Genomic DNA, 22,921 nt, shown 5'->3' on the forward strand with positions numbered 1-22,921 from the left:
CTAAAATCCCATGATTTCCTTTGGCATTATCAATTCATTTTACTGCTCTGAGCTTCCCACATCCCAATTCACTTATGAGATATTTCAGTATTTAAATTAAATACTTAAAATATTTTAGTGTATTTTTAGTATATTGATTTATATATGGTTGGATCATAACTTTAAATATATTTATTTATAATTAACATAGAGTGTGATATGTACTTAAGTGTAAATGAATGTTAATCTACAAAATAGGGGTGGCTGATTAGCCTTTGAACTACCTCAGTCAGCAACCTGTGCTTGAGAGATGAACACAGTAAAGTTTCAAATATTGATATCCAAATCTAAACAGAGGGATTGTTAATTAGCAGAAGGAGTATAGGGAAAATTACTTCATTGGTAAAGTGAGCAGTGTTCAAGATATGTGGTAGGTAAGAAAGGTTTTATCAGCTGAACTACCCTTGAATAAAGGAAGTAATCTTGTCAGAGTAGCCCCTGAGGTCTGGGGCTCCATTTAATCCTGTGACCCCACCCTCACAGGTAATGACTATGGACTCTGATATAAGAAAGTGTGCTGATCCTATCAGCACACTGTTGCATCTGCTTTGGAGTGAATCTTTTGTGCAACCTGCTTGTCACAGCACCCAAGGACTGAGGCTGGCAAGAGGCTATATGGCTATTTTTCTACCTTTTTTTTTTTGGCTGCCCTGTGCGGCTTGCAGGATCTCAGTTCCCTGACCAGGGACTGAACCCAGATCACAGCAGTGAACACCGGGAATCCTAACCACTAGGCCACCAGGGAACTCCCCTGCCTACTTGCTGTTAGATATTTGTAGGTTTGACAAAATGAAGTCTGGGACTTGCTATCCTATAGTACACCACTTGGAAACTATCGAGTAAAGGGCAAGATGGATAGAACTAAGTAGAATCCAGCAATTGTCATGATCAGATTCTGACAATAGTCCAATGAACTAATATTTTTAACATTAGTATTGAATATTTTAGGTTTAAATACCCAACCAGATTGGAGAGGATCTACTGGTCTATCTTGGTGAATGTTCCATTTGAATTTGAAAAGAATGTGTATTTTGCTGTTGGATGGAGTCTTCTATAAAGTTCAGTTAGGATAAGTTGGTAGCTGCTGCTGTTCAAGTCTTGTATATCCTCACTGAATTTCTGTCTGCTCTATCAATTACTGAGATGAATGTTGAGGTCTCTAATAATAACTGTGCATTTGTCTATTTCTTCTTTTGTTTCTATCAGCTTTTACTTTGTGTATTTTGAAGCTCTATAATTAGTTGTCATACATTTAGGCTTGTTACCTAGTCTTCAGGAATTAACCCTTTTATAATTAGTAATGTCCCTTTTTACCGCTGGTAATATTGCTTGCTCAGAAGTCTACTTTGACATTAATGCAGCTACTCTACTTTGTTATGATTAGTGTTTTTACATGGAATGTCAAGTTTTTCCTCTTGTAAAAACCTTATAAAACTTTAGATGCTCTGTGACAAATTAACATCTCTAGTGGTAGAAAGTGGGGAGTGTTTGGGGGAAATTTCAATCTCAGATGCTTTACTGCCACTAAATTGCATATCACCTAGTAAGTAATAGATGACTTACAGACCTATTGTCAGAACTGTTTCAGAATCCAATTCTGAGATGTAATTTGTAAGTCTGAATGTGAACCTCCTTCCTCTAAATATAATAACTGAATATTAAAGCCCTATGAAAAACAATACCTTAAAATGCATCTTTTAAAAGTAAATAATCTGTTCATTTGGAGTATTTTAAAACTGAGTCTTATTATAAAAGATATAGCTATGATACAGAATGTATTTCTGTACACAAACCTACAAAACCTAATATTAATCCTCTTTGCTGAAACTATTGAATGGCCTTTGATATTCTTTTATGTGTTCAATAATGTATCTGTCCAGTCTAATGAAATATTGTGCCTCAATTTGTTCAGGGATAATGGTACAATAAAATGCAGGCTTAAGCATGAAAACCTTGTCAGTACAATTTACTATGTTTTTTTGGTAGGTTTACAGTGCTGCAAAAAATCATGACATTATAAAGCTGTACCTATAAAGCATTTAGCACATAACTCTCCTTTCTATGCTAAGCAAGTTATTAAAGAAAATATATTAACACTAATTTGGAAACATAATAATGTTTTATTTTTAGCATAACTGGTATCCCCCTTGTTAATTAAAGCATCTTTGCTTTCGTTTTTGACGAAAGCAACATTTTCATTTTGTTTTACATGCTAAAGTAGAACAAATATAATTATTGCCTCTTTCTTCCAAATCCTTAAAGAGATTACTATCATTCTCCACTTGGCAAATCTAGACTTACAAGTAAACAGCTGTTGATTTATGTAATTTGTAAGTCTGAATTCCTTCTCTAAGGAATTTTGTTCTCAGTACTTGGAATTTTTTAATCTATTAGTAGAAGGCAACACCAGGAGGTTAAAACCCACAAAATGCAAAAATATGTTGTTAACAAGTGTGTTTAAAATGAAATTCTTGAGGTGGATATTGCTAGGCTTTGGAAAGGGGAAGACAGATATCTTTGATCTCTTTATTTCAAGCAGAGAATCACTAAGAAACAAAAACAAACAAACAAAATCAGTTGCTTTATGAGTTTGTGAGGAGCTTAGCTCTGTTAAGGGGAGCTTAGCTCTGTTAAGGGGAGCTTAGCTCTGTTAAGGGAAGCTACAGTGGGAAAGTTCAGCTACTAGGTCATAGAATGGCAGAGATAAACTATGGGGGGACTAGATGCTGGTAGTGGGCCAGAGATCCGTAATGCTAATGAGGCACTGCAGGTCAAGTCTGTAGTAAGGCAGTTGAGGAGGATGTCGTATGCCAGCAGGGAAGAACTGAGAGCTGCACTGCAAGTGGTCATCTCAGGAATAAAATGGTACAGAATGTTACAGCTGGAAAGGAGAAGCATTATCTTAGCACAAAAGATAAGCACATTGTTCATGAATTTAGAGGAGAGACTGTAGCATAAGAAGAACATAGTACTAATTGAGAAGTTGAAAATACCAAGCAAATAGACCGCCACAAAAGGGATTTTACATTAAATCTCAGTATAACCCATCAGATACTGGGCATGAAGTGTTTAAGCACTGATGTCCTGTGTTATTGTTGCTAGAAGAATGCGTGCTCTACATCATGGTGTTATACACAATGTGCTGCATGAAAAAGGGGATTCATTTCAATTCCAATTAATAGCAGAAAGTGACAATAAGCTGTAAAATTCCTTGTGCTTCATTTCAAGTTTTCAAAGATATTCATCTCTGTGGAAAGACAGTAGACAACTAGCATTCATTTAGGAGAGACAGAAAATTGCAATAATCTACAACCAATGGTGGACACAGTGTCAAAGAATATGTTAGGTGAAAGATTTCTGCAGAAGCCAATGGATCAAACCTCTGTACGCAGTTTATATTTTGATCAAGTAATGTAGGGGCAAAATGGTAGCTCTTAAACTGCCCTAACGTATTGCTTCCAGTTTGCCTATACAATATGCATCCCTCCCCAGTCTTACCTCTAGAAGATTTTGCTCTTCTGACCACAAAATAGCCTAGTTAGTAATAGCACTGCGTCCCACTGTCTAAGGGGTGAGCTAATTGGTATTTCTCTTCAAGATGCAGATTTGGCATCATTTCGTCCAAGTTTTTAATGATTCCTCTACTTCTCACATGATTATATCTTCTCATAGCATCCTGTGCATATTTGTTTTTTACAATTTATTACACTGTAATGTAATTATGTGTTTATATGTTGGTCTTCAGCTTATCACCAGACTTGTGAGAACCTCAAAAAAATGACTAAAAATACATCTATTATCTCTAGTCTCTGATACAAGCCTGAATTTCATTCAGTATATTAGTTGAATGAATACTTTTCAATACTTTTCTAGGAATTCATTGCCCGTATTTAGTTTGATTTCTTCTTATTCTGATTCTTCAACCAAAATACCACTTTGGCGATAATGAACTTTGCTATTGAAAAGACAAATTCTATTGAATTCAATATCTCTTTAAGCATTATTGCTCTTACAGCATTTTTTATTTCACCTGTCTAATTTTATGGGCGAATGTTTTAGTTCAGATATGCATGTTTATAAGTATTATTACAAAGGATAAATGGATTCATATTTTGATACTGGAAAAAAGTAGAAATGGTAATATACAAGCACCAGTTTCTTCTAAACTCCAGAAAAAACCCACAAACATTTTTTCTTTTATGATTATTATTACATAGATTAAGCTAGTAATTCATAGTAAATTATGGGACAAAGTATCATTTAGTGAACTGAAGCAGCAGTTTCAATGCTGTATAACTGTATGGTTCACCTTAAGGAAGTAGGGATAATGTAAAGGGAATATATTTAACATTTTTCTGCCTTCAGTGTTATTTCACCAATTTAAACTATGGAACAAGGGATTATTCAGAGTATAAAATATCAAGAGATATAATGAACATATTTCATTATGAGGGCAGCATATTATATTCTTTGTAGTAAAATGTAAAGATATATGGGATAAAATATTTTTTAATTCTAGAATTTCATGCAGAAATAAATATATTTTGGACTTTTTTTCCCATTTTGCATATTGCTGAATTTGATTTGCTATCTGTTTTTGTTATTGTTTTGTGGTTTGGGGAGGTAGGATTTTAATCTCAATTTATGACTGAAATTGACTAGAAAAATTTTTTTAAACTATTCTTTTCTGGCTTTGGTGTAGATTATGTTACCCTTGTGATGGTCAGTTTTATGCATCAGTTTGGTTAGCCTATAGTCCCCAATTATATAATTTAACAATAAACTAGGTGTTCCTGTGAAAGTAATTTGTAGATCTGATTAAAATCCATAATCAGGGCTTCCCTGGTGGCTCAGTGGTTAAGAATCTGCCTGCCAATGCAGGGGACACGGGTTTGAGCCCTGGTTGGGGAAGATCCCACGCCACAGAGCAACTAAGCCCGTGCGCCACAACTACTGAGCCTGTGCTCTAGAGCCTGCAAGCCACAACTACTGAGCCTGCACTCTTGAGCCCATGCCCCACAACTATTGAAGCCCGCGTTCCTAGAGCCCAAGCTCCTCAACAAGAAAAGCCACCGCAATGAGAAGCCCGCGCACCACAACGAAGAGTAGCCCCCCCGCTCGCCGGAACTAGAGAAAGCCTGCACGCAGCAACAAAGACACAATGCAGCCAAAAATAAAATAAATAAATTTATTTAAAAAAAAAAGTCCATAATCTGTTGACTGTAAGGAAGGGAGATTATTCTAAAATATTTATTGAATGATTATCCTAGATTATCTTGGGTGAGACTGAATCATTGAACTAAGAGGTCTTAAGAGCTAAATTGAAGCTTCCCTCAGAAAATATAAATTCCATCTGTGGATAGCAATTTCAGCTCATGCTCGTGAGTTCTGTCCTCCTCTTTCTGATGTCTTGCCCTATGGATCCCAGACATACCTTGCCTGTCCCTACAATCACCTGAGTCAATTCCTTGTAATAAATCTCTTACTATGCATCTCCTACTGGTTATGTTTGTCTGGTTGAACCTTGACTGTTAGAAAACTCTTTGGGCCTTGGAAGTCTTATATCTGATAAGACATTGATATCTGGTACCCATGTTGTCTTGCTGTAGAGGCCATGCTTTTGTGAAGGCTGTGGGGCTCTTCATTTGAAGGTCAGTTTAGCCCCTTCTGACATCTCATACCATGGACTTCTTAGGAATTTTCAGTTAGATTTCATTATTCCTACATATCACTGTATCAATTACATGAAGAGTGAAACATAATATCTAATGATTCAGAATCATTAAAATGAGTTTTAATTATTGTCTATATATCTTTGCTTGAGATGGTAGGGAAATGTATGTTATATTTTAGAAAAAAATTCTTCAAAAAGAGGTAAAAGGTTTACCTTCAGACACTTAAATTTTTAAAATTCTTAGGTATCTATTATACATTTGTTTTTCCGGCCTGATTCCTCTTCTAAGTGCATCAGATGTGTAGGTTTTAGTGAATAGAATACTATTGATCAAATTTGTTTTTATAGAAAGAAATACATCAAAAATAAAAACAAAGAAAGCAAAAGTTACTCATTTATTTTCAGGCTTTCTAGTTGCCAAACATGTAATTTTGCTATCAGGCCAATTCAAATCTCTGTTTACACCATGCTGAATAGCGAGTCAAGAAAGAGGTTTCTCAGAGGTTCCCATGGATAGCTTGAGGCTGCTTCTCTATCTTGAGGAGGAAAAAGATGAAGACGGGGTCTGAACCAAGAGTTCTGTGGGGCTGTGGCAGAACTTTCAGTGTAACCAGCCAAGAGGGTAAAGCCTTTTGTTTTTTGTTCATAGGGCTTCCTGCTTTAGATATCTCTTGTTTGCTGTTCTTTTCTTTCTTTTGAATGTCCTGTGTATGATGTCATATGAGAAACCTGGATATCCTCATGCTTAGTTGCTCCTCTCCTTATCCTTTCAGAAAGCTAAGCAGAAACCCAGGTGTGGCTCAAAGAAAAGGAGGAAGGTAGGGGGTGAAGCCCTATGCTTGGCTGAGAAAAGGTGTCCCTTCCTCACTCATGGCTTTCCGAGTTCACCACATGTAGGACTTCCTTCCTTGGCTCTACGCTCTGTGTTTATGTCCCTCAGGAACCTATGGTGGCAACAGTTTGGTGGGTGCTCTCCTCCCTGGAGCTGATGCCAACATTATTTCTTACTGCGAAAGCAAGAATATTGTTTTTATTGGGATATTCTAAAGAGAAAACAAAAGTTAATCTTTGTGTAAGGGAGATTCTTGATGAGAATCCAGCTGTCTTCTATTAGGTCAGATTTTTTTTTAATAAATTTATTTGTTTGTTTATTTTTGGCTGCATTGGGTCTTCGTTGCTGCACGTGGGCTTTCTCTAGTTGCGGCGAGCAGGGGCTACTCTTCGTTGAGGTGCGCGGGTTTCTCATTGTGGTGGCTTCTCTTGTTGCGGAGCACGGGCTCTAGGTGTGCAGGTTTCAGTAGTTGTGGCACACAGGCTCTACAGTGCAGGCTCAGTAGTCGTGGCGCATGGGCTTAGCTGCTCCGTGGCATGTGGGATCTTCCCGGACCAGGGCTCGAACCCATGTGCCCTGCATTGGCCACTGCACCGCCAGGGAAGTCCCTGTAAGGGAGATTCTTTGTTTGTGGCTGCATCACGTGGCAGTCCAACCAGGGATTGAACCCAGGCCCTCAGCAGTGAGAGCATGGGGTCTTAATCACTGGACTGCCAGGGAATTCCCAAGGGAGATTCTTTAAGAAGGCAAATAAGAATTTAACCTTAGACAGTTTTTAAGTTAGTTTCTTTGTCTTGTTGATTCATTTCCCACATTAGTATGTCCCAAGGGTTTTTCTGTACTTGTGGTTTGAATGTAGCCACTGGGTGTGGAACCCCAGAACTATAGCCCAAAAGCCAAGAGGAATTTGAAATAGTCACACTTAACCATTCACACAAGCAGATTTCTGATAAGATTTTAGGACAAGCTTAAGGGAGGAGCAGAGCATTCTTTGAAGATTTAAGGTAAGGATTTAGTAGGCAGAGAAGACAGTTATGTAGAAGAAAAGCTCTCAGACTGCTTTGTTAATAAATCTGCTGACAAACATACAAAAGCAAAAGACTTGAATAGCACTTTTCAAGAGCTGAGTGTGGCAGGTGCACTAATGGAATGAGCAGAAGCTTTGGTATTAGAAAAGCCTGGGTGGGAGTGTTGGCACCGAGACCCTATTTCCTCCTTGGTAAAGAGATGCCTACCTGGCACAAGTGTGGTGATTAAGTGACAGCCATTTGTCTTGGCTTCGTAAGATGTGACTAACCAATATTAATATTATGTAAATTTTGTGCTTTTTCTTAATGTGAACAAATCCCATGAAAACAAAGGCAAATGTTATAGGATGGTATGTGTATCATCTAAAAATAAAAGAAACATTGTTTAGATGAATTCTTATCCAAAGGAAAAGGAACTATGAGGAATTAAATTTAGAATATGCAGTGAAAAGGGCTTATTTGCAAAATAAATTATATTCTTTTTTCTTTTCTTTAATTCTTCCTCTTTCTCTCCCCTCTTCCTATCCTCTCTCCCCTTCCTTCCTTCCTTCCTTCCTTCCCTTCCTTCCTTCCTTCCCTTCCTTCCTCCCTCCCCTCCCTCCCTCCCTCCCTTTCCTCCCTCCCCTCCCTCCCTCCCTCTCTCCCTTTCCTCCCTCCCTCCCCTTCCTCCCTCCTCCTTGTCTCTCCCCTTCCTTCCCTCCCTCCCTCCCTCTCTCCCTCCCTCCCTCCCTCTCTCCCTCCCTCCCTCCTGCCCTCCGAGCCTCCCTCCTTCCCTCCCTCCCTTCCTTCCTTTCTTTCTTTCTTTTCTCCTCAAAGCTATTTTGGTATTCTTTAGTTTTTTATGCTGCTACAGTTACTGTGTGCCCATGGACAGACAGTCCTCAAAGGAACCATTACTTAGGATGAAGGTAGGAAATAATAGAGAGCATTTACAGAATACACTTGTAATACAGTTTTGAGGGTGATATATATCAGCTCTGAACATAGCTCTTGATAATGTTGATATCTATAACCATAATGAGTACAACTCTGTGCTAGGCACTGCACTAGACAGTTTACAAACATCATTTCATTTATTTTCGCAATAACATGGCAAGAGAATTTCTTATTCTGCAAATGAAAAACTGAAGCTCCAAGTTTAACTGCCCAAAGTTCTCCAGTGGGAAAATGATAATGCTGTGAATGACCCCTTGTCCCCCTGATTGGCCAAAGCTCATATTCTTTTTAATTTATCAGATTTGCTCTTTTGTTTGTTCTCATTACTACTGTACCATTCACTGTGGTCCTGGCATTCCTACCCCAAAGATGCCCTGTGCACTTTGCCATGGCTAAGGACTACTACATGCTCTTATTTATGGTGGATTTGGAAGGTTCTGGCGCACTTGCCTTGATAGCACACCTCATGCCACCCACATGCCCCTAACTCTAGAACCCATATATCCCCCAGTGTCCTTTGCTCTCACCTCAGAGCAAGTAATTTTTGCTGATGCAGAATGTTAGCAATATTTTCTTGCTGCAAGGAAAAATGAAGGGCCAATTAGAGACAGTCTCTTTGAGGGGGATTTTGAGGATCTTTGAATCTTTAATTTTAGATATGGAGCTTTAGAAGTTAAACTTTCTTCTAAAAGAGTTGAAGTTCAGCTGTAGAAACATTTTCAGTTTCTAAGACTGCTAATATGGTCGATATTGTGAAAGGATAAAATATTTTGCTTGAAAATTAATTCCTTATATAGAGAAAGTGCTTCTGAAGAGGCAAATGGAGTCATATACATAATAAATTTAATGTGAATGAAAATAGCTTTCTATCTCAGTGTAACAATTATATAGAATTGCCTTAAGCCTAAAATTGCTTTCCTGTTTGCTATTACAGTAGCTTCTTAACAGCTGTTCTTGCTTCCTTCATTGTCCCTTTTCCATAGTACCCTCTTGAACACAAAAGCCAGTGTTCACTTTTAAATCTTAAATATGATTTTTATTATTCCCTGCTTCGTATGTATCCCATTGTTCTTAGAATATGATCCAGTAGCTTTTGTCCTGGCTGTAATGCCCATGAATGGTCTCATTTCTGTCTGCCTCTTCAGCCATGGTCTCAAGCATTGTCCAAGGGTCCTAGAATCTCAATGTATGTGTGTGTGTGTGTGTGTATGTGTGTGTGTGTGTGTGTGTGTGTGTGTGTGTATATATATGTGTATATATATATATATATGTGTGTGTGTGTATATATATATATATATATATATAGTATGGATATATATAATGAGTGTCACAGATGAGACTTTTCCAGACCTTTTCTTTGTTTGCCATTTGGGTTGTACTTGCCATTTAAAAAGTTATTTCATAGGTATTATTTCATAATCTTAACAATCCTGTAATATAAACAGTATTTTCAATTTTCTCTATTTTATAATTAGAAAAATGAGACCTTACAGGTTAAGTGACTTGCTTAAGGTCTGCAGTTGGCATATGACAGATTTGTAACTCAAATCAAGTTTTATTAGTTCTGTATTATTAAAAGCAAACAGTGACAAATAGACATCAACCAGTTTCTGTTTGTTAATGTCATGGGTTTTACCCAAATCAGTAAGGTATGTTCCTTGTCCTCAAGATACTAGAATCTAGAAGAGGAGATACAACTAACTCTATGATGCACAGTAGAATAAAATTAAGGCTACAATCTGGGGAAAGAGAAAAAAACTATGGAAACACAGTTTAGGGGATAATTTTGATACAAATATTGGGGACAGCTTAAAGGAAGTTTGTTTTTTATTTAACTTGTGCACCATATTGTTAATGCACAAATTAAATTAGATGGTGAAGGTGACATGCTAATTCCTGGATGGTGACATGTCACAGATAGTTTAGCAGAAGGCTAGTACAACTGAATTTAGATTCCCAGTGCTCAGCTAATCTAGCTTAATCTAAGACTGGATTTTAGAAGAAGCCAGAGGAATATAAGGCCTGTTTATGAAAGTGGCATTTGAGTTGAACCTGGAGAGACTAAGTAGAAATGTGATAAAAGCAGATTGAGGGAGTCATATGAGCAAAGGGGAGAAAAATGTTCTTTGATGGGAAAAGGTGCATAGTTCAACATGGGGAGAGCAGTGGGTCTCAGCACAGACTATACATTAGAATCACCTGGAATGCTCCATGCCTATAGATTCTGATTTCATCAGTCTAGGCTGGGTCCTGGGCACAGTTTTCAAAGCTCCCCAGGTGATCCTCAAGTGCAGCGGGGAATGGGAACACCGAGCTAACACCTTGTTCCTCAAGTGTGGGTTGTGGACTGGCAGGGTGCCTGGGCTGACATTGCAGGTTATGAGCTGTGAAAGTTAAGCCAGGCCAGGTGTGGAAGGTCTTGAATTTTGTTCCTAGGAAATTAGCTCCTCAAGGCTCCTCAAGGGCAGGCACGGGCCATTTAGCCTAGTACCATAGCCTAATGATTTTGTTAATTGCTTCTATAAATTGTAATATTTAACCTTTAGTGCTGGTATATTACCCTTATGTTTTATGACTTCGTTTTTTGGTAACAACTGTTTTTCTGGGGGTTTTTTTAGGTATGGCAAATTGTCCTTTTAAAATGTACACTTTCTCCTCTCATCACCTTCATAGGAACTAACCGTGTTATACTCTGCTACTTACCAGTCTTGCTATTTGTATCCTTTCCCTCCAGCCATGCAAAGACTTTTGTGTTATTCTATCAATATTCTAGTCAGCAACTTCAGTGCGTAGGTGATAAAATTACAAAATATTTCAGGTAAAACAATCACTTGATTTTCTTGAGTTCTTTTAACCATATTTTGAAAAGAAATACGATGTCTAATAATAAATCATCCAGACACAGCAGGAGCACTCTTGGTCATTTCAGTGAAATTTGTGTCTCTTGAGTTTACTAATGAAAATGAATGAGGCAACTTCTGTGTTCCCACAGACTTTCCAAAACCTTTGCTACTTCTCAATAGACAGCAGCTGTAACTGAATAGAATGCTGAGATTGATGTTAGGATTAAAGGTTATGAGCTATGAAGACAGCTGAAAACAGATCCACAAAGTCTATGAAAGGCTAGCTATTGAAGTGAAATTTTGTGGGTTTTTTTGTTTGTTGCTTTTGTTTATTGTGTGTCCAAGGCTAATTATACTAATTAGATCAGAAAGCATAAATGGAAATTACAGAAAAAACCACTCAGGAAAAAAAAAAAAGCATCAGAAATTGCTTTTTTAGTTGATAAGTAAGGGGGAGGAATTGAAGAGCTGTTTCATCCTTCACCAAGTCCTGGAAATACATGGTGTGGAAGTGGAATTCTTTTGAGCAGAGGTCATATTCTGTACTCATGGTGTTATATTATCTAGGTCATTGAATTTGAGGACCAAAATGAAGCACAGTAAGCTCATAAAAAATAAAATGTTGTATATAAAGAATCAGAAAGTCCATTAAATGGAATGAAAATCATTTCCGAGTTGAATATTGGTTGAAAAATTTTATGAGATGTCAGTAGTCCTACAAAAGTAAGAAACTTATTTGCTGAAGCACTTCCCAAAGCAATAATAAAAACATCTAGTTACATAACAAGGGCATGTATATTTTGAGAAGTATCCTGTTATGGGCACAGAAGGATCTTCAACTATCACTCTCACACAATGGCCTTTTAGCCCAGTAAATGGCTCAGTGAAAAGAAGTGTTGAAGAGAGAGAAATTACAGGTCAGATTCACTGGCTTCTTTTTTGAGAAATTCATTTATTTATTCAGGAAATGTTTGTTTAGAATGTCCTGTGTCCCGGCACTAGGTTAGATAGGTTAGTTGGAGAGCATAGTGCTAGGATGGGGTAAACACAAGAAGTTATGAGAATGCAGAGAACCCTTACCCAGTTCTTGATTAAGGAAGTCTTTTGGAAGAAAGTAAAGTAAAATCTTAGACTATGATCAAATGGTTGAGTAGACACTAGAAGAGTGAAATGATTTAGGAGAAGAGTGTAGCATATTTAGAAGCCCCAAAGCAAGAAAAAGAATGGCAAATTCAGAGACTTCCCTGGTGGTCCAGTGGTTGAGACCCCGTGCTTCCACTGCAGGGGGCACAGGTTCGATCCCTGGTCGGGGAACTAAGATCCCACATACCACACGGCATGGCCAAAAAAAGAGAACGGCAAATTCAGGTATAGCTTAAGTGTCTAGTGAGAAGGAACTATGTGAAAAGAGGAACCTAGATATAGGCAGAAATGTTGTGCTTATAAGGACTTTGTTAGCCGCCTTAAGGAGTACTGGCTTCATTCTGAGGTGGGAAGGAGCCAGGATAGGTTTTAAGCTTTCAGAAGTGCATGACGTGTTCAGAGGTTACATTTGAAAGGCTCACTAACTGTAGTGGAGAAAACAAATTGGAGATATAAAAAATCTGCTCTTTAATCTTAATGTGACTTCTAAAATTACAATAGAATACACAATTTGATTTAACTGTATAATCTGTCAAAGCTCAGTATATTGCCAATAACATGAATTCGTTTTTTGACTATGCTTTGAAGAAATTAATTGGTGTATGAGGCAGATAATAACACATCACCTTAAAAATTGCAAGTTAGCAATGGTCTGGTCTGAGAGATGGAAAATTCATATATTCTTGGAATGTTATTCATGTGCTATTATATGATATTGCCATGCATTTATTATGATTTTAGTGAAAATTATATGTCAACAATAATAAATGCTTATCAAGTGACCACTATGTCAGGCACTTTTCTAAGCACTTAGGATATATCAACAAATAACCCTGTCCTCATGGAGCTTAAATTCTAATAAATGAAAATGATAAATACCATAAATAAATAATGTGATAATCAGGTGCTATGAAAAAAAAGAAAAAAATAGAACAAAGTAAGAGAAATCAGGAGTTTAGGATGAGTTGCAATTTTAAATAGAATGGTAGGTCGAGCCTCATTGAGATGGTGATATTTGAGCAAAAATGTGAAGGAAGTGAATTTGCCAACTGGATACTGGGGAAAGGGAGTTCTAGGCATTGGGAAGAGCCAGGGCAAAATCTCAGGGGAAAGAATGTGCTGACCACTGAGAGGCAGAATAGTGGAAGATTAAGTCAGGTGGATAGTGGGGGAGGGAGAGTTTGTGGGGTTTTGTGTGAATTTTGGCTTTTAGGCTGAGTGAAGTTAAATATTTGGTTAAGTCTTAACTGGATTTACCCTGGCTGCTCTGTTGAGAATAGGCTGTAGAGGAATGAGGAAAGAAGCAGTAATGGAAGCAGAAGTAATGGTGGTAGAAAATAAATGAGGTTGATGTGGCATACATTTGGAACTCTAGTTAAACAGGATTCCCTGATGGATCGGACGTGAAGAGTGAGATAAATAGAAAAGTCATGGATGACTCCCAAAATTTTAGTTTCAACAACTTAGAGGAATGGACTTGTCATCAACTGCAATGGGGAAGCTGCAGATGGGGCAGGTTTGGGGGGAAATCAGGAACTAAATTTTGCACACGTTACATTTGAGATTTCTCTGAAACATCCTAATGAAAATGACAAGTAGGCAGTTGAATATATAAGACTTTGAACAAAAATGATATCTGGAGACATGCATTTGTGAGTTGTTGGCATATAGATGATATTGAAAATCATGATTCTAAATCAATTATGCATTTACACATTATAAATTAGAGTGAATAGGCTGTCATAATTGGTCAAATGATCTTAAATGTTAAAATTACATAAAGTGCCTATATATAAATTTTTAATACAAAATACTGATATCTTGGCTTTTATTCTCTTAAATCTTTTAATCTAGTATTTAATCTTTCTCATGTGGAAAGATGTCTTACTGAGGAAGATTTATCATCCCAACATAAGGAGGTTGTCTAGAATACAGGTTATAGAATTTTGAACCTGATGGGGTCCTAAGACATGTAAATATTTTTTCCATTTAATTTTAAAGTTTTTTAAAAAAACTTGCTGCATTCTTTCATGTATGGGATCAATCTGGGGGACTATTTAAAGTGATAACACATTTACTGAAGTAGGAAATGTCAGAGAAAGTCAGTAGTTCTGGATATGACTGATTCAAGATGCCTATGAGATATTTCATGCAAGTAGTTGGATTTCAAGAAGTTTGGATTTTGGAAGAGTGTTTCAGGGTTAGATTAAAAATTTGATCATCACTAGCAGCTGATTTAAAGTACGTATTTAAAATCATGGGATTGAATGAGGTTATCTGAGAGACTAGGAAGAAAGAAGGGTATACATTTCATAATCTCTACAAGTAATGATATTCCAAGACTCATTAAAAAAAAAGTCACGTTCATGTTTCTGTGAACTGTACCTTAGAAACACCATTTGTCTTGGTTGTCATGACTAGTTTATCTTTTCAAATGAATTGCAACTGAATTAATTATATAGTGATTTATATTGAATGACTTGATTCCATTATGACCCAGTTTTTTTTTCATCACGACTTAGGATGGACTAAAACTTGCTGATGTGGTCTGAAAAGTCATTTTGACTTAGATTTAGATTTAAAGAACTTCAGATGCTAATGTAGACTAACACACATACCAGCCATCTCTCTTTTTATTTTTTATAAATTTATTTATTTATTATTTATTTTTGGCTGTGTTGGGTCTTCGTTGCTGCACATGGGCTTTCTCTAGTTGCGGCGAGCAGGGGCTACTCTTCGTTGCGGTGCACTGGCTTCTCATTGCGGTGGCTTCTCTTGTTGCGGAGCACGGGCTCTAGGCGCTCAGACTTCAGTAGTTGTGGCACTCAGGCTCAGTAGTTGTGGCGCATGGGTTTAGTTGCTCCGCGGCATGTGGGATCTTCCTGGACCAGGGCTCGAACCCGTGTCTTCTGCATTGGCAGGTGGATTCTCACCCACGGCGCCACCAGGGATGTCCCCAGCCGTCTCTTTCTAAAACACAAACCAAAAAAGCCACATATGTCTGTTAGTATGTATCTATTTTTTACAATAACAGTCATAACTTGGAGGTGAAGGAAACCTCAGGGAGTCATTTGGTGTCATTTACCTCTTGGTAGTTTGGTGGTGTTGTGGCTGGAGATTAGGGGAGCCTCAGAGGAGAATAAATGAAAAGCTTGTGTTTTGTTGTTGTTGTTAGACAGCTTCATTACTGTTTTTACCAGAAATACCAGTTATAAGAAAGTCTTTGATTACAGAAATAAAAAGAAAGAAAAAACTTTTTATTAATCCTACCCTTCACCTATGACTACGTGTGCTAGTCACCTTTTGTTGTAACATAAACTCCCCATTGATTTTTTTTCTTTGTTCATCCATTCTTTTGGTTTTTTTAAAAATTTATTTTATTGAAGTATAGTTGATTTACAATGTTGTGTTAGTTTCTGATGAACAGCAAAGTGATTCAGGTATACATATTGATATATTCTTTTTCATATTCTTTCCCATTATGGTTTGTCACAGGATATGGAATATAGTTCCCTGTGCTATACAGTAGGACCTTGCTGTTTATCCATTCTATATACAACAGTTTGCATCTGCCACCCATTGATTTCTCGTTCATATCACATGAGGGCTGCTGGGCAGCTGAGGTTCTGCTGGGCTCTGGGTGTTTTCTCATTTCAGGATTCAGATTGAAGAAGCTTCTATTATGACAGAGGGAGGGAGAGAAAGAGGGAGAGAAAGAGAGAGAGAAACACATAGGGAACATTGAGCATGCAATTGCATTTAAAGCAAATAGGAACCGTAAATCAATTTACAACACTATTGTTAACTGCTTGGTAATAAAGTTCCTCAGACTCTTTTTCCAAAACATGTCCAAATATTTAATATGTCTTCCCCAAATGGAAGACATTATATGTTTTCCTGTATGCTTTTGCCATTTAACAATATATCTTGGGAATGTTTACAAATTAAAACCTTCATCTCTTCTGTTTTTCTGTGTTTCCTGAAAAATACAAATTTTGCTCAGAAAAAAAATATTGATTTTATTACACTTGAGCATTACGCTTGATATACTTACTATTCCAAGTATTTTGATTATCAGAGTGAAGAGGCGACACACCCTGCCCCAGATGATCAAAACTGCTGGCTCCCCTTGGTCTTGGTCTCTGTCTCTGGCACACACGCGTATACACACCATCACATCCCAGAGTATAGCTCAGATTGCCTAAACCTTTGTTCTCATCTGTCATAGTGTGAGATTAAAATATCAGCCAGATAACCCTCTCTCTTCTCAAGTATCTTTTCTGGCTGCCACCTTTAGAGACATAGCGTGGAGGCAAGTTCATGCTTAAATTCTTCTGAGGTGACTGTGACAACAGTGATCAAAAATCTCTCCAGATAAGGTGATCGTATAATTTATCAACCAAACTGGGACATTTTTTAGAGTAAGAGGCAGGGCCAGGGGTAATATTAAATATTAGTTCCTTTTTTGGGCTTCATTGGGTCTTCGTTTGCTGCCTGCGGGCTTTCTCTAGTTGTGGCTCGCGGGCTCTAGAGCGCAGGCTCAGTAGTCGTGGTGCACGGACTTAGTTGCTCCGCGGCATGTGGGATCTTCCTGGACCAGGGATCGACTCCATGTCCCCTGCATTGGCAGGCGGATTCTTAACCACTGCGCCACCCGGGAAGCCCTCTCCATTCTTCTGATGTATTTTTATGGCTTGGACCCAACAAAAAACTTAGGTTTAAAAAAAGTTATAGTTATAATCTTATCTAAAAACCTGAAGCTAGTTTATCATACTTGCAAAAAAATAAATGAACTTATATGAAATGAAAAGTACGAAGTAACAGTGTAGACTGAATGCTTTATTTTATTAAATTTAGATGCTGCTCACAAAATAAATATGCTAAGATAGAACATGAACTGTTAAGATAATGGCCATGGATGCCCCAATGATACTTCCTTACTCTGTTCCTCTAATAAAATTATTATACTAAAGTAGGTTTAAAATACCCTCTTTAATGATCATTTTGGAATACATTTAATGTATATCAGAAGTTCAACATTAGAGTGGAAACTATGGAGCTAAGGTATTGTGTTACAGTCCTGATTCTGACATTGATTAGCTCTATGATCTTGAAAATAAAAACATAAAAATAATCACTTTCCTGGACAGTCTCCTGTTTGCCTCTCTGTATATGCCACTAATTCTCAAAATGGTCACATCAGGTAGGAATTAATCATGATGCAGGGGGCTTTGGTGACAAGCTAGCTGACTAACATGTACTTTCCCCTTTCCCATCTCAGTCCTAGAGATGCTCCAGAAACCAGAGGGAGGGAGATTAATATGTCAAACCTATATAACAATTATGGAAACCCCACCAGGCAAAATAAGTTGTCTTGGCTCTTGCTAAACGGCAGCTCCAAATGGAAGAGGGCCGGCGTCACAGATGAGACAGAGTGGAGGAAGGTTTCCAGGCTCACTGTTTGCCCTGTTGCTACTGCAGGGCAGCAAAACGGCAGCAAGCTTGGCTCGGTGGTGGCCTGCGACTGTGGCGTTGGGGCTTGCTGGGAACCAGCTAGCAAGGGGAGAGGAGCGAGGTGCCGGCTGATGGGCGGCCACCTGAACTTCCTGTGCTCCTCATCAGAAATTCCGAAATTCCTCGTCTGCTCCTCCCGCCTCTTCACAACCAGAGGCTGGGAGATCCAAACTGTGAGCAGCCTCTCTTGAAGAAGAGTAAAGCTGAACTAGATACTGTGCTTCGCACATTTGGTTGTATGTGCTATGTATGTTCCAGTGGTGCAGGAAGCATGAACTTTACTGAAAAAGGGGGTGTAGGGGAGGAAGACACTTTCCTCTACCCTTCTAGGTTGTTCTGGCTGGTCTATGGTTTAAATTGACATAAAACAGATTAACAGGAGAAAATCACACAGAAGTTTAATAACGCATGTATGGGAGAGACTCAGGAAAACTGAGTAACTCACCAAATTGGCTGAAACCCTCACCTTAAATACCATCCTTGGCTAAAGACAAAAGAGGATGTGTTGTGGGTAGTGGTTGGGGACTTCAGCGGGGAGGAAGGCAACTCACTGGAAGATGGAAAAGCAAATGTTTGGTAAACAAATGTTTGCTGGGTCAGCAGAGACAGTGGGACACAGAGAGGAATTTTAACAAACTGCTGGGTTCCTCTCTGTCTACACACCTAGTTCATACTATAGTTATCTATAGATCCCTTCTTAGAAAAGGTCCTCTATCTACATTCTTTTAAGCAGTCAGAGGGAAGGTCAAAGTTTTTTCCTGAGTCTTTTGGGCCTTGCTTGTTTTCAGCTTGAAATAATCCACGTACCAATGAGACATTTTGGGGTGGCAAATTTTGTTCCCCTACATTGGGCTGTAAATATACCCAATAGGAATTTTAAAATAACTTGCAAGTTGCAGAAAAATATTGGTAATATTTAAATTTTCTTAAAAATGATATTGCATATATATATATATATATATATATATACACACACACACACACACACATACACACACACAAACACCTATGTATACGTATATTATGGTATAAGCATAGGAAAAGACTGGAAGGTGTCTTCCAAACCACTAACTTTCATAACCTCAGGGAACAGGGTGTGGCAAACTTGTATGTTTTCCTTTAGAAACTTCTGTATTAGTTGCCTTGGTCAAACGAGTATATATTACTATAAAATTAAAAAAGAAAAAGCGCAGGGGCTTCCCTGGTGGCACAGTGGTTAAGAATCCGCCTGCCAATGCAGGGGACACGGGTTCGAGCCCTGGTCCAGGAAGATCCCACATGCTGCAGAGCAACTAAGCCCGTGCGCCACAACTACTGAGCCTGCGCTCTAGAGCCTGCGAGCCACAGCTACTGAGCCCACGTGCCACAACTACTGAAGCCCGTGTGCCTAGAGCCCGTGCTCCGCAACAAGAGAAGCCACCACAATGAGAAATCTGCACACCGCAACGAAGAGTAGCCCCCGCTTGCTGCAACTAGAGAAAAGCCCGTTCGCAGCAACGAAGACCCAGCACAGCCACAAATAAATAAATAAATTTATTAAAGAGAAAAAAAGCTCATAATATTAAAAATTCCATGTTATTTTTTGTAACAGCTTTATGGAGGTACAATTTACAAACTGTATAATTCATTTAATGTGTACAATTCAGTGATTTTTAATACATTCAGAGATGTGCAGCAACCTCCACAATCAATTTTAGAATACTTTAATCACCCCAAAAAAGAAATCCTGTGTCCTTGGGCTGTAATCTCCCTATACCCCCATTCCCCTCAGCCTGAGGCAACCACTCATTTACTTTCTGTCTTAAAGATTTGCGTGTTCTGGACAGTTCATCTGAATGGATGGGATCATATTATATGTGGTCCTTTGTGTCTGGCTTCTTTCACTTGGCATTATATTTTCAAGGTTCATTCATATTGTAGTGTGTACCAATACTTAATTCCTTTTTATTCTGTTGCGCAGATATACCACATTTTCTTTATCCACTAATCGGTTAAGGGATATTGGGTTGTTTCCACTTTTTGGTTATTATGAATAATGCTGCTATGAGCACTTGTATAATAGTTTTTTTATAGATATATGTTTTCAGTTGTCTTGGGTAGATACCTAGGAATGGAATTGCTGGGTCCTATGGTAACTCTATGTTTAACCATTTGAGGAACTCCTAGACTGTTTTCCAAAGTGGCTGCAGAATTTTACATTTCCACCTGCAATGTATGAAGATTCATATTTCTCCACATCCTCTCCCAACACTTGTTATTATCTGTATTTTTTATTATAACCAAACTAGTGTGTGTGAAGTGGTATGTCATTGTGCTTTTGATTTGCAGTAATTAATATCCGATAACTAAGACCTGGTAACTAATGACCCCATTTTAATTTTAATCAATCTTCAATGTAATATTCAGGATTATGAAGCATTCACAAGAATTTTCAAGATTAAAAAAATTTGTATTTGAGATGTTTTGGGTGATCATCCATGTCCCCTAGGGGTATGTCTTTACTGTTCTTCACCATTGGGGTCACTGCAGTGAAAAAGTATGAGACACAATAAGTATATGAACTCCAGTGGCAGCATATTACATATCCTGAGATCCCACCAAAATATTTATTTCCTACTCCAAAGCATTTATTTTCCTGTTTGTGTTAAAGAAATACTTTTCTCAGATTCTTCCTTCAAATTGGAATGTCCTTCCCCTCATTTCCACAGACCTAACATCCTCTAAGCGCCAACCTGCATTTTTTTTTAACATCTTTATTGAAGTATAATTGCTTTACAGTGGTGTGTTAGTTTCTGCTTTATAACAAAGTGAATCAGCTATACATATATATATATCCCGATATCTTCTCCTCTTGCGTCTCCCTCCCACCCTCCCTATCCTACCCCTCTAGCTGGTCACAGAGCACAGAGCTGATCTCCCTGTGCCATGCGGCTGCTTCCCACTAGCTATCTGTTTTACATTTGGTAGTGTATATATGTCCATGCCACTCTCTCACTTCGTCCCAGCTTACCCTTCCCCCTCCCCATGTCCTCAAGTCCATTCTCTATGTCTGCGTCTTTATTTCTGTCCTGCCCCTAGGTTCTTCAGAACCTTTTTTTTTTTTAGATTCCACATATATGTGTTAGCATACAGTATTTGTTTTTCTCTTTCTGACTTACTTCACTCTTACGACAGACTCTAGGTCCATCCACCTCACTACAAATAACTCAATTTCGTTTCTTTTTATGGCTGAGTAATATCCATTGTATATATGTGCCACATCTTCTGTATCCATTCATCTGTCAAAGGACACTTACAACCTGCATTTTTTTCTCAGAGCTCTGATAATAGTTTACCTCTGCTTCTCTAAATGGCACTTAGTCACTTTTTATCTTAAATTACAGTTTAGTTTTGATTCTCTTTTGTGTTTCTGATCATGTTCAATTGCCCACTAGAGTTTGGCTCTTGGAATTTGAAGACAGGCCTGTCTCACGTTTTTGTTTGTTTTAATTTTTGTATCCTCCACAAATGACTGAAATGTACAGTGTTCTATTTTCAGTTTTCTGATATATGTCATTTACAGCAGTGGATAATCCTAACATGTATATTAATATATATGATGATGTGATGAAATTTTCCTCTCAACATGACCTGTGCGAGGTCATTCCATACTTTTATAACAATACTATTTTCATTCATCATAACTTAACATTTATATATGTAGCTTTAATAAATACCAGCATTAACACAAATGGAAGAGAATGTTTGTATCTACCACTGTCAAGAAGCAGAGAGGAAAATACTTATGGTATACCCACGATATCCTTACTTTTTGTGTTATTCCTGTAAGGAAAAGGCCATGGGGTCATCTGGTGTTACCTTTTCTTTTTCCTCTTTCACTGGCAACTGGGTTTCATCCATCATGCTGGAAACTGTTTAGCACATTTAATGCATCATCTCCTAGGCCTGAAGAAGGCAGCTGGCTGTTTCTTCTTTTCGCCACAAACATGTCTACTTTTTTTGTATTTTGCACTTCTTTTTCTTTTCCTTTAGAGTTTTTGGATGTAACTCCATGTGGATTTTTCTTGTCTCAGGTGGCAGAGTCTGGGATGCATTCATCAGTATTAGCAGAGGGATTACTGATCTTGACATTTTCCTGGTACTTAGAGTATACGATTGTCCAAACTTGTCCTTTGATGAAGTCTTAAACACACCACATATTCAGAAGATATTTTAGACCCTCACACTCCTCTAGGATGCGTTATGCTTTCCTTGACATGTCCTTTTATTGACTAAAATAGTTCATTAACTTCAGTTTATAGGTTTAGTGAAAAATATACTTTAGACTCCTTGTTTTAAGGAAAACAGTAGGGTCTTTGCTGTTGAAATGGGCAATGATCCATTTCACGTCTCAAACAGAATGTCTTCAGTGTAAGTAATTTCACTTGGATTTATTCCCACGAGAATGTAGGAGTTTTCCCTCTCATTATTGTTTGGGCTCCTCCTAACCAAAATTTTGATCTAACTTTGACAATTAACTCCTAGATACTGAATCCTGCAATTCAGAAAGTAATTCCATCTCTTGAGTCAAAATTCTGTTCAGGCCTATTCTACATCATTATCAAACTTATCTGCTTTCTCATCTTTTCTGTTGTTGGCCCTTTTCCTACTGAAAACTTCATTTTCCTGTCTCACTGTTTTAGGGGGTAATTTACATCTTCTATTAATTTTCCTAAGGCTAATTTATCATGGGGCTTCTGGGCTTTCTGTTTGCCAGATCCATTTTTGCATGTTCTTTTGCAGTCTTCGTGAATTAATGTATATTTGAGCCCTTTCATCATCCTTCTTTCTATCACAAACATCAAATGAGAGTAGACATATTCATCTGCTCTTACATTAATGCCGGGAAATTTTGCTGTAACTAGTTTAGTAC

This window comes from Balaenoptera borealis, assembly GCF_965194805.1.
Source record: "Balaenoptera borealis genome assembly, chromosome: 21".
In the NCBI taxonomy this organism is placed as follows: Eukaryota; Metazoa; Chordata; class Mammalia; order Artiodactyla; family Balaenopteridae; genus Balaenoptera; species Balaenoptera borealis.